Source organism: Simochromis diagramma, unplaced genomic scaffold, assembly GCF_900408965.1.
Source record: "Simochromis diagramma unplaced genomic scaffold, fSimDia1.1 OVJJ01000361.1, whole genome shotgun sequence".
In the NCBI taxonomy this organism is placed as follows: Eukaryota; Metazoa; Chordata; class Actinopteri; order Cichliformes; family Cichlidae; genus Simochromis; species Simochromis diagramma.
Window position 1 is genome coordinate 13,498,624 of NW_024386860.1, and position 13,941 is coordinate 13,512,564.

At 39.2% G+C, this 13,941-nt stretch overlaps 1 protein-coding gene across 8 annotated transcripts in view; it reads right to left on the reverse strand.

Annotated features, from left to right (window-relative positions):
* The window catches only part of cspg5a (chondroitin sulfate proteoglycan 5a), a 61,309-nt gene that overhangs the window by 23,781 nt on the left and 23,587 nt on the right, over positions 1-13,941 (reverse strand). The window lies entirely within an intron of this gene.

Here is a 13,941-nt window from a genome sequence, read left to right on the forward strand (position 1 = left end):
GCCTGTCAGTTTCACGTTTTAGCCAGTTACAAGTTATACATTTGGCTTTTAAGAATTATTTAATGAACACACATGCTGTGAATGCCTCCGCACTCAAAGTCTCTTCATTAAAGTTCAGGATTTCCTCTCTGCTTCTGATTATCTTTAATCAGAAACAGAGAGATGTGGGAATTCAGGAGGCTCTTTACATGCTGCCAAAAGTCCTCCAAATGTTCCACAACATGATGCGTGTTACATAAACCTTCAGCGTAAAGCCATCTACTAGAAGAGCGTTTGTCGCCGGCAGGTTTGTGAACGCTTTATTGAAAAATATACAAAGTCATCACTATGTGTGTCTGAAAATAGAAAGTGAAAAAGGAAAAACAGCCTGAGGTGATTTTTTTTATAAACACACTCGCCGTCAAACAAAAACACACGCATACACAGTCAGAAAAGATATTAGCGTTTAGAACATGTAACACAAAACATATGGGCAACCATGTGTGGATGTATATTGTTTGCACACACACACGTCGACACACAAAAACACACACAGCTGCCATGCAAGTCCCAGACTCCCTTCATAGCCATTTGGCGGAGTACGGTGTCCGCCCGGGGACATAAACGACAGGGGCAGATGGCTTTGTCTACAGACTGTTTGGCGTGTGAAATGGCAATGACTATTTCACCACTTAATGAGACTGTGATGCTGCAGAGAGGCACTACCTCACTGCCACAAGTGCAAAAATGCAGATGAAAAAAGTTGAGGTTCATTTTTGCCTTAAAGGACTTTTGCTTATTATCCCAACTATGCTCAGTGATGTCTAGTTTAATTTCACCCATTTGTTTTCCTGCCAACAGTTAAATGTGGAGATCAATAGAACTAATGTGTGTGTGTGTGTGTGTCACAGAGCTAGAATTGTGAGGTATTAAGCTTAGCTGAGCTACCCTGGCTTTGTCTAAACTCACAGCTTGTACAAAGAAATTCTACCATTCTCATGTTTATAAAACTACATCCCAGAATAAAGAATGGTCATCATCAACCAAAAGCAGCCATTCATAATTTAATTTGTCTGATGTGTGAATTATTAACAAGCAGTCCTAAAATGGTACTGATCCATCCAAACTTTGACAACCTGTGATCTAAACTTAAAAATGAACGACTCTACATATGTTGATTAGGTGTATTTCTGATATTTGGACAGTAGATTAGATTGAATGTTTCCAGTTGTTATGCTAAGCTGAGCTAATTGCATCTCTGATTTGGGTATATATGATTGCATTAACCATTTTAAACCTTCCAAGGACTCTAGATTCAGAAAAGGCCATGTTGTAACCTTAATTAATACTCGTGTGGTGACAGCTTTGGCTTTGGCTGCATCTCCCCTACTCTCTGTGTCACGTATTGTATCCATAGATCTACAGATCTACACAAACGGAGGACCATAAAAGTGATTAAAGGTGCTGGTGGTGCTCATACCCTCTGACTGAGCTCCATACATGTTAAACAGGCTTCTTTCACTGGCTCACTTCCTGTATCCTTCCTGAATCCTTGATGCTTTTATTTTACCAGCTGAAGGAAACACTGGCAACATGCCAGGAGACGTTTTGAGTTCGGGCATATATGCAAGAAAGAGAAGCGATGAAGCCCAAAATCACTTTTTTTAAAAATGTAGACTTCACTGCATTCACTCTCAGAGTGTTTCTGCATTCATACAAGTAAGAGGTTTATGTAAGATGGATAGAGGGAGGGTGTAGGTGGGGGAGAAAGGGACGGATGCATAAAGGAAGAAGGCGAGCAAGGATGTGCTAGTCACCATGGCAACCCAGCTGAGCGGCAAACAGAGCAGACGTGAGGCTGACATGCCATCAGACACATACATCTGCTCTGAGTGGTCCGGAGGGACACCATTCTGTGTTAGTGGCCAGTTCCCCGTTTATTTTTCTCCCATTCCCTCCCTCACTCCCCCTCCTGCTTCTTCACTCCTGCTGCTTGTCTTCTTAAAGATTTCTTTTCTTGTTCAGTGGCTCTCTTTCTCTCCCTTCATCTCCACCCTCATCTCTCTTGTCTCTCCTTCCTCCTCCTCCTCCTCCTGCACTTTGTCAAGCGCCTCCAGCTGAATTATGTCTCTCCTTTCAGTTTGTGCAACTGTATTTCTTTTTTACTCTTTTTTTTTGACGTTAGGATTGAACACAGCAGTCCGAGTCGAATATCGTAATCTTGTTATAGTTGTAAAGGAATGAGCAAAACGAAAGCCAGCAATGACCCTATCTGTAATGAGTGTGTAGCCAAAGTCTGATCTATCTTATTCGTGTAATACACAAAAGTTCATCAACATCAAAATGAGAGAACAGAATTTAAATTTACACCTCAGCTTGTCTCCAAAACTCCAACTGAGACAAATTCATCAATAATCAATCATTTTAATTTAGTGTGTTACCATGCTAACACTTGTTATTATGCACTCACTCTCCTGCCAACACATTCCCATTGTAGCCCATCAACATGTAAAATACTTTACACGTTGTGTCAGAAGCTGCTAGGACAAGGATACAAGCAAGGTGTCCTTTGGCATCGGTGCTTTGATGCACTGGCTGTGCTGATATTGAATACCAATAATTAATAATTATGTTTGAAAACGGGACAGTTCATCAACAGAGGGGCTGCAGTTGCTGTTCCTCCTTTGAGGTTTAAGTTCACGTTTTGCTACCCACACATTTAAGGCTTTAAGGACACGACACTTAATATGACACATTAACAATAATGATAAAGGAACAAGGAGAGCAATATTATTATTAATGATATCCTTTAATAATCACCAGGGCTAGGACTAGGACACTTATTTCATTGTTGCTACAACTCATCTTTCAATTCAGTTCAGTTCAATTGTATTTATGTAGAACCAAGATTTTGGTAAAAGTGGGACAGAAAAACTCCTTTTTAACAGGAAGAAACCTCCAGCAGTACCAGGGAGGCTCAGGGAGGGGTGGGCTAGTTGGGGTTGAGGGGAAAGGACACAGAGACATGCTGTCGAAGAGAGCCATTGATTTAGGCACCAGTGCCTGTGTCTGTCTCAGAGACGTCAGTATTTGATGACCTGGGATTGAGAACGGGGCTCACTCTGTGATGTAAATAATGACTCTGTGACACAAGATATCCTCCAGGAACTTTAAGGAGATTTTAGTTTAAATTCTGATCGTGAAACAGAAGAACTAAGCAAATAGCAACATTTCTCTTATATCCAGTGTGTAAAGTATCTGAATGACTTACTCTGACAGAGGAAGGTCTTTGCCAATCAAGCCAATACAGAAACCCATGAAATCCCGCAGTCAGCTGATGTCATTTTTGTTACTGTTGGGTTAGGAACCATGAAAAGGACCAACTGAGATGTTTGTGGGAAAATTCATGCCATCAAGACTTCAAAGCATCACGAGTAATTATTAAGTACTGAATAAAAGCCTGTTTTAAAGTTTGATTGCACTTGGAATCAATTAGGAGAAAGAAGGTAGAAAAGTAAAAAGAAATGACTGAAAGCTGAACTAACAGCTAATTCCATTGTTTTTGTGGGATGTGTTGACAGCAAGAATGACTCCGGCTTCCTCAATTAAGATTGTTGGAACACAGCTTAACAGGCTGACACAGGAGGAAATAGCTCGGCTGGCTTGGCTTGGCTGAATTTCGAAGAGAATCTTTAGGATTGAATTTCCTCCTCCAAAAGTCTCGCGTCCCCACCAGCTGCAAAGAGGTGAAATCAAACTGGAAAAGACCCTTGATCAGTGAGGAAAAAACTTTTACTGTTAAATCTCCTTCAAAAGCACCCAACTCCACTTTGGCTGAGATATGACAGACAGCCTCCCTCATTCCCAGTCCTTCCTTCTATAAAACTTCCCACATATCCCACAGCCCTTCCCTTTGTGTCCCACAGCACAGTTTTTTTCCCTCCCTAACCCATCATTATCTCCCTTGCCGCGGCTCACCACAGCCGCATTTAAAGCTATGTTGTAGCCTGGCAGTAATATATCGGAGTTAGACTTGGGGCATCCTGAGCCACATTACAAAGAGCTAACAAATCCTCTCAATATTTACCTGATTATGCTGGCCTGCTGTGCTGAGTGAGGCAGACAGAGTTTTTATTTAACTTGCAGAGGATGACAACAGTGCAGAATGGCTAATAGGACCCCCTGCTAGCTTTGATAAGGAGTAATGGAGGGTGAGAATGGAGGATATGAGGGGGGTAATGAGAAAAAAGTTAGGGTAGGACAGGGAACTGTGCAAGAGCAATGGTGTCCTCGGGATTCCCATATGCTTGTTTGTCATTCACCTAGGGACCATTTTTGATCCGAGGACACCACAAGGGTTACGATCGATGGATTGGAGCCAAAAGCAGATACTGCTACTCAGATTTTGGACAAATTGTCATACAGCTCCCATGCAATATAGCCTAACTTGCTCACATTAAAACCAGGTGGACCCATGAAGAACTATGATAAGCATATTCAACTTTTAGCAGTTGGCATCCCGTGCTTTCTTCTGTGTTTGTTGTTTAATACCCTCCTTAAGGGAAAGTGATTATTTTGCAGAGTAAGGAGAGAACAAGCAAAGGGGAGATGCATATTTTATCAGGGTCTTTGGAAGGTTAGAGGGAGAAACAACCAAACATGTCTTATCTAAAAGAGCTGGATCTGGGGTGACAAGAGAGAGCAAAGCTGGGTGTTTCCTGAATATTTTAGCATAAGTCCCAGATTTGCATTAAAAGCTGTGCTTTTTTCAAACATTGTTTTCCTTGAAGCAAAACACATTTTCTGATGCAATAACTCCAGAATGAGTATGAAGGGAAAAACTGAGTCATTCAGAAAGAGGTGAACGTCAGGATTAAAGGCCAGCGGAGGACAGGAGAGGGCACGGCACGCTACGTCTGAAAACTATAAAACATAAGCTTTGATACTGGCTCTGAAACAAAACTTTGAGTTTCTGTTATTGAATGAAAACAAACATTCTCATTTTCCTAAGGGCTCTAGGAAGGTTCAGACAGAGGACAGGGATTATAAAACTGGAGCTGGTTTTAAAACGTTGACGGAAAGAGCGAGGAAACACCGTGGATGCAAAGAGAATCTCATCAGACTAGAAATTTAATTAAGACAGAGAGTAAAAGTTCACGGCTTCTTGGTTTTGTTTTACCAAGGAAAATATGTTTGAATGGGCTAGAATCAAGTAGGGTACATGAAAAATACCCTTGACTTCACCAGCGCACTCAAAGACTTTACCCTCTGTATGTACGGGACTCCGCTTTCTGTGTAGTCAGAAACACCTCAATCCAATCAAGAACTGGTGTGGAGTTTCTTTGATTTCCAAATACAACCACTTCTTAGTTAACTTGCACAGTTTTTTAAAATACTTGACACAAAGGCTATTCTATTCTATTCTATTCTCATTCATCTGTCTGAAGAAAGTTGTTTGAAGGTTGTCAGGCTGTAGAATGAATCTAAAATCAATCAAACACGTCCTTGCGGGTACTGAATGACACATAAAGTCCCATTTCAGATTAAATCTATCTACATATATGAACATACTAAGTGTTATAAAGTGGGACAGATAAGTCTTCATTTAGACAGTTAACAGTTAATATTTGGTGTGTGGTTACCAAATTATGGTGCTAAAACCTTTGTTGAGGCTTACCTAGTTTCTAACTTCCCCGTCATAGTCCTAGAACATGAGCAATGTCTCGACAACTGTAGTTTATAGAAAATCTTTCTGATCTTGGCTCAATGGAATTAGCTATATCGAGCTTTTCATACACATATACAATGACAGAATCGGTAATCTCTAAGAGTTGGTCTTGAGTTTGGATGTTTTCTATGTTTTGTTCTTGTAACAGTAACAAAGACTTATTTGACTCATAAATGCTTTTAGATCTTCTGCTTTCTCTCCACCTGAGCACCGGCTTCTGATTAAAAAAAAGAGTAGGTTATTTAGCCCAACTTTACACTGTTTCAATAAACTGTTGTGATATTTGTGTGCAACACCATGCAGCTGAAAGCGTTTACACCTTTCACCACTTACTGGCTTTTCTGCTGTTGTTTTAATCACATGAGACACAAGATAATCAGATAGGAGACAATGAAAAATAAAACTGATTATTAAGAAGGGAGCTCTCTGCAACAACTCAAAAAATAAAAGAGATAAATGAACAAAGAGACACTGTTTTTGTGATCCCGGCCACTTTGGTTTATTAATGTGCATTGTTGTATTATTTCAGGTCAGATGCTTTTTGTCTTTATTAGCCATCCACTTAGAGCTCCCTGAGGCATCACATCATCTGCAGTACATTCAAAACAAACCAGCTTAAATAAAATATCACCACATCGGCTTCCATTATTCAGATGAAACCATTATAGCCTCATTAGCAGCCACAGAGGGTTAAAAACTGGACCATTCAATCATCCAGCGAAGGTAAATCCTTGAACTGAAAACAGAACGGGATTTGAAATGTCACAACACGATCAATGTATTACATCCGGCTTAAAAAATTTCAGAAACAGTGTTGTTTAGAGGCATTGTGCTGGACGAAGTTGCTCCAATTTTAGGGTAAAGCTAGGCAAGGACGCACATATATTGGTGCATATGCTTGCCTGCTTGGAACATCTAAATATAAACACCCAATTAAGCACATTCAGTTGGCTTGTCACATTTACATATCATTTTCTGCAGAGTTGCTTGACTGTAAGTACTCAGCTTCCTGCTATTATAAAAAAAACTGAGGCTGCTTAATGTTGCAAATGAGTCACTCAGCACAGAGCTGCAGATATGATTGTAACCAAAACCTATTTACATAAAACCCCTGTATCCCTGGAGAGCACCCACGCAACACTATAAACTGCAAACCAATTACAGATTTGCAGATGTGTCCCATGTCACACTAACTATAGGAATTATGTGGGGGATGTGTGCATTGAAAGCTTCTGTGTGTGTGACCCTGAGAGGAATACAGTAAATTAGATCAAACGATGCTCTGGGTTTCCCAAAAAGGCTGACAAATGGATTCATCTTAATGCAATTAAATAATGAAATGAAAAAATGAAATGTTGGTGAACAGATAACAAAATCCACTTACAACCACTAATGTAGAGAGGAGATCGGACCCAGCATTTATTTCTGCTGAACTTGACCATTTCAGTGCAGCTAGTGTTGTTAGTATAGCTGAGAATAAAAATAGATAGCTTGAACCTTTGGCAGCCAAATCCAACCCACCTGATGTTTATGTCTTAAAGAGTCTAAGATGAAGCACTAACCATACTAGCTGAGCTACATTGAGCACTGTGGCTCCAAGATTATAAGCAAAACCTATTTTGTGGGGATATAAACATATGAAACCTGCATTACATTTGATTCATCTCACAGCTGATTCAGGCTACTAAACTCTCTAACTGGATTTCCTCACAGTGTTTTTTTTTTTAGGTTTATATGACTGCAGATGGTTTTGATTTTATTGGATTTTTGCTAAAAAAAACAAAACAAAAACCCAACAACAACAACAACAACAAAAAAAAAACAGCAGGTGTGCAATCACATTTTTACCTCTTTGGCATTTTTACTTCATTTTTTCAATTGTAGTAAAGTGTCGTGATTATATTCTTAAATCACAACTTCTTTTGCAATTCAATCATCTTTTTGAGCATCTGGTTGGATTTTGTAGAAAGGGGGAAAACTATGATAGAGCACAAAAAAATGCAGGAGAGACTATTTTATTTATTTATTTATTTTACAATTCTTTCAAAATAAGAGCATGCAGAAACCAAAACAGAGACAGAGAGATATGATGGACTCTGAACAGTGATTAATAGATTAGAAAAAAACCTGGATTGGATTTGTTTGTGTGTGTGTGTGTGTGTGTGTGTGTGTGTGTGTGTGTGTGTGTGTGTGTGTGTGTGTGTGTGTCTGTCTGTTTGCATTTCTGTGTACACACAAGCTAATAATCGAAACATAGCTAACCTGCAGCTAGACAAACCTGGCCAAAAACAAATTTGTGAATATGTATGCGTGTGTGCAGCCAGCGATTCATTATGTCAGACAAGATTTTTGGCAAAAACAAACTGTGTCTGTTAATGCGTGCGTGTCTTTTTTCCCTGGCGTTCTCCTCAGCTGTAAATCTCCTGTGTGTTTGAACTCCGAGCTGCTTCCATGACCCCCACGCTCTGTGACTCTGAGGTGATCCCTCATGCACCCATAATCCAGTGTGTGAGAGCATTTGAGTGTTTGTGTGCATCTAAGTGGGTATTTTGTGTGTTTCCATGATCTGATCATGAAATCTTAAATGAATGCAAACTGCTGTTGGTTCTCAAAACCTCACTTAATTATATCAAGCTGCAAGACGCACACACAGACACACATACACTAGTAAACTCGACCTGGCTCGCCCAAGTCGTTTCCATACTGGCAAACATTATAAGGTTCTGACTCATTCTCTCAGTCAGTTTCCCCTCCACCTCCTCTCGTTTTCTCTGTCCACTTCTCCCTTTATATCTGTCTCCTTTTTATTTCATGCCGATAGTTTCTCGCTCTGTTTTTCCCTGATCACTCTTTTGATTTCCTTTGTATGTCACTTTCTTTCTCCTTCCATTAATCTGCTTTCCCTACCACAAGCAGAACATAAACACTCTCTCCTCTCCTCTCTTTCTCTTTCCCTGATGCATACCCTTGCTCTTCACTCCCTCAGATTTCTCATCTGTTTCTCCGAATATGGTCCTTTCAGTCCTGCAGCTCCAGAGGAGAAGGCAATTTATGGCACTAATGCTGTCAGATCCCATCAGTCAGGAGGACAAGGGAAGCCAGCACCGGAGATGCCTCAGATAGCTTAAAAAACAAGATATCACATTGCAGTATGTTTATAACGACTGAGGTTTAAAGTTAACATCTCACAAAATGAAAGCAGTCACAAATGCATGTGCAAACTGAAGGCCACGTAAGGATCTAATTTGCTTAAACAGAGTAAACTTGACCAATAAAAATGTGATTTTAGTTGAAAAGAAAATGACAGCTCTGACATGTGGTGGCTCAGCTTGCTACAGACAGGCGAGTGCGAGTGTGTGTCCAAGACAGCTCAGGCTGCAGTGGAGCTGAAACTTCTCAGGAACTTCCATCTGGTGCCGTTTTTGTTGTTAATGAAACATCTCCAATCTTCAGTATTTATCACGTAAAATATATATTTACATCCTTACATTGACCTTGACTCTGAAGTACAAATATACAGCATAAAAAAGGGATATTCTAAGCAGAAAAGGCTAAAATATATCAACTTTTAGTCTATGGTATTGATCAAACTACTGCTTCCTATAAATCCCAGTCATGGTACTTCACTGAAGGCCCAGCTATGCTGAATTGCACATATTTTATTAGAAACTCTGCTTTCATTACACACAAGTCGTTAATTTTAATGTTTATTTAATTTCCATTGTTGAATACCACCTGGGACATCTGCTGTTAGATGCTGTTCAAATTTTGCGCTGTGTGTGAAATTACCTCCATGACCACACAAAAGCATAAATGATTCAGTCATTTATTAGTGTGTGCCACACATTATTGCATTATTTGAAATGCAGCAATTTAGGCCCACAACACTTTGCTGTAAAAGCAGAAAACTAGCCTAAGATAAGGAACAAGATCAAAACTGGGGGACGTCTTTGTTATTAGGCAATAGTGCTGTGAAACAGTGCATCAGCATATCAAGCTGCAGCCAACAGTTTTCAAAAGCTGTGACATTCCTTTTAACGAGTAAAATCAATAGAGTGCCCATTCAAAGTCATTCTACCAGCAGTAGCTGTTCTGTCTGTGTTTCATTCAGTGAAATGTATACTTTGCCTTATTATTATTATTTGCTAAATATTAATAAAAAGTATAAATTTAGAAACTGTTCAATAGCAATCATCCATATTCTAAACTGTTTATACAGGTCAGGGTCACTAGTCGGGTAGAGGTTACCAAGCAACCATTCATAGTCACATCCTAACCTACAGCCAGTGTAGAATAGAGAAAGAGACAACCTATGCAGACACGGGGAGAACGTGCAAACACCACACAGAAAGGGATGGTGGATTGGTGCATTTGAACAGATGATTTTCTTGCTTAAAGAGGTAAACAATGCTAACCACTGCAGTACAGCCCATACCTACAAGCACTGATGATGAAAATGGAAAGCTTTGCACCTCTGCAGGTATGTATTCTATCTTTAAAAGAGATATGATGGGCATGTCTGAGGTCAGTAAAACACACTTCAAAGGGTCGTGAGTTTTACTGCAGAGGGTCAAAGGTCCAAACATTCATCCCCCTGTAATTGAATTGGCTCCATGTCCAGCTCCAACTCCAACACACATGCACAGAAATGTACACCACACACACATACTCACAGTTAGACACATACACGCAAACCTAGTCACATGTGTAATCAGACGCACACACAGACGAACATATTGGTCCTCATCTGTGCCAGCGCTCTATTGACCCACATTGAGCTTTTGCCCAGCAGTCAAACGCCTCTCAGTATCTCTCAGCCCTCATCTGACTCACTCTCAGGAGGTTCATCAGTGCTACTATCTGCTGACTGAAGCCCAAAATCTGCCCTAAATATCTGGATCACACTGTCCGCTTAGCAAGAGTTTTTCAGCATCGCTGAGTGAGCTTTGCTCCATTTCCCATTCAGTCAATGATATTTGTAATCTGTTGATTTCATGCAACAGAGATGATTATTTCAGTCGTGCTCGGTCCTGTAATGGCTTTTTTCTTTTAGGGTTTTAGGTTTTATTGATTTGGAAATTACTATACTAAAAGCAGGTAAAATACTTGAGATTAAGTCTATGTTGTAATTCTCTGAGAGCCAAATTGACACTTGTTTGCATGATGTTTGCATGACGTCTGCGAATATATATAATAATAGTTTTTATTCAGTAGGTTAAGCTTTAATTTACTGCAGGTTTTAAGAAGAACTGATCAAGTTGAAGTAAAGCATGTGCTCAAACTCATGGTTTCTATGCCTGAGTGTCCTTGAGCATCTGTGCGACATATATTTGAACACCTGCTCATGCCTGTGAAGGTTTGTATGGACCACTGTATGGACGTCTAAGTGCAGCCCAAAATCTGAGGCTACATGGGATGCGTATGTGCCTGAAAAGTAAACTGGATGCTTGTTGTGTGTACAATACTTATGTCCTGTTGTTTATACTGTACATTGACAATCACAAAACAGAGCATCACTTCCTGTTGCTGTCAGGAGGTTGCCATTGTGTTGTCTAGTGCACATGTGTTGAACGTATTCTTCTAGAAACACCTGTGATTGTACTATAGAAATATGTATTCACCCAATTTTTTCATATCGAGATCAAATTTGGTGAACTATAAATGTGAATTAGCATCATTACGGTACGTAAAAGCAACAATGACCTTTAAGGACTTAGTACGGTGAGACCGTCAAGAGACAATGCAACCCAGGATTTACAGCTGTGGTGCACCATCCACTTTTGCATAATTGTGTGAATGCCTGAAAGGCACATTTTTCCTCTCATCATATCTTTGTTTGTGAACAGAGCTCATTTGGCTCAGAGGGATGAGCAGCTGCTGTGAGACCTGGTGGCAGAGGTTCGAATCCTACTTGTGACAGTTGCCACACATGTTTCTTGCTTGTATGCGCTCTGCTTTCTTGACACTCTCCAGTGTATCCTTACACATACAGCCATCGTCAGCAAGCACTTCTGCTTCTACACCTCTTTTCAGCAGATAATTCTGCTTTTTCAGTTGTTTTCAGCAGATTCCAATACGAGGCATTCACACTGCATTTTCGCAGGAAATGCAACTTTTTCTAGTGTGAACTGCTGTGCATCATGAGACATACTGTTCAATAATCATGGCCAGTCAGTCTCCAGAAATAGATCCGTTTATAAAGTTAATTGTCTACTTAGCAACCATACCAGAGAGACAGCTAAGTGACATTTAGCAGTGACTAACTCGTCGAGCTCATAATACCACATCTAAATCTGAATTTACATCTACCACATACTGACTACTTGATTGATTCCTGAATCATCCCCAGTAATAAAAAATATAAAAATACTTGAAATTTAAAATACTTGGGATGGGTTTTGTTCTGTTAAGTAAACTTTGATGCAACATCATTCAAACCAGACATTAAATCAATCGTCTCCTCTTTACAACACCACTACCTGCAATACATTTTCCCAATTGAACAATCAGTGAAATTAAAGAATGAAATTCTTAAGTATTTCAGGAAAGTGAGGTAAACAACAGCTAAGAAAGAAGTCATGACCAAATGGGATAAAAGGCAGTCAGTCCCACATTGATGAGATGCGATGTGGTCCATTAAGTTAAAGTAAGCTGAGGGGATAAATCGCTGACCTTGTTACTTTAATGCAGGTAAATCTGGGCTTTTTATTCACAATGTTACATTTTTGTTGGAGTGCATACAGAGTTTTGTGAGTGTGTTTGGTGTGTGTGAATGAGAGCAACATTTTGAGTTCCAGTGGTGGAGCTGATCACCATTGTGCATAAATTTGCATGTCAATCAATGCAGCTGTTCAGCAACTAGAAGTAGCTTCTCACCGATTGGTTGATTCCTTTCATAATTAAGGGAAAATGTGTGTAAAATCACAGACGAGCCACCATCAGAGATCATTGGTGTGCTGTGGTTGATTTTTGTTTTTGGTGTAGCTGTTTTCCTTTTAACTGTTTTAGTTAGTAGCTGCTTACAAATCACAGAATCTCTGTTTGTTTGTTTATTTGTTTGTTTGTTTTTTAATATATCACAGAAGAGAAAAATGCAAAATTTTATGATGAAATCATTAAACTTCAACTTTAGACACACAAATTTTGAAAGTTCATACAATTAACCTTTTGCAAGCTGCCTTGACAACGCTGACCTTTGAGTGAACGAGGCATCAAAGAGTTCAAAACTGAGAAGTCTGATGCAGATTAGTGGCTGTGCTGCATCAAGAAACAGTCATGGTTATGAAGACTGTAACAAAAAGTATATCCTTTAAATATAGTGAAGAAACTTTAGTGCCCCTGCTAGTAAGTTTAAAATGCCAGAATAAAATACACACATTAAGAAAATGAGGTGTTCGAGTGTGCTGTTGTGTCAGCAGTTAGCTCATCAAATATTAAATGTACAGTCAGATTAAAGCAAGCAAGAGCAACAAAAACTGCACAAGAAATGATTACAATTATTGCATGATGAAAGAAAATACTCAGTGCAGAGTAGGTGTAAGCACAGAGAATTTGATAATGCATGATTAATATAGCATATTAATAATTAATAATTATTAATTAAGTATATTAATCTTGAGCTGCATCGACTGTGCTGCGGTAATAGTGCCTGTTTCAAGTTACATAAATGCAAGCTTACCACAGCTGCAGTGCTGCATATCGGCCGATCTCAGTACCAGCCAACATGCGCTGATGAGGGTCCACCTGGCCCACCAAGTACAGCAGCATTACTAAATGTACCCGTGTTTAAATGCATGAATAGTTAAGTATTTGTTTTTCAAAATAAATGGATAAATAATAACATATAATATAATAAAAATTAAAATAAAATAAAATATTAGGTGATCAACAGCCTCAAAGACTTCATTTATTGCATACTGAAAAGTACTTAATAATATAAAGATGAAAAAGAGGTCAAAACAATTCTCTCTTTAAAGTAGGTGCACAATGCGGGTATATATACAGTGAAAATAATTCTGTATGATTGATTGTATGATTAAAGTATATTAAGTTTGAGCTGCACTATAAATAATATAATAATTGATTGAGTGATTGATTGATCATACTTTATTCATCCCGAGGGAAATTGGGATGTGATTGGATTGTGGTAATGCCTTTGTTGAGTTGTATAAACCCAAGCATACCACAGCTGCAGTGTTGCATATCAGCTGATCTCAGTCCAGTGTCAAGTTTTA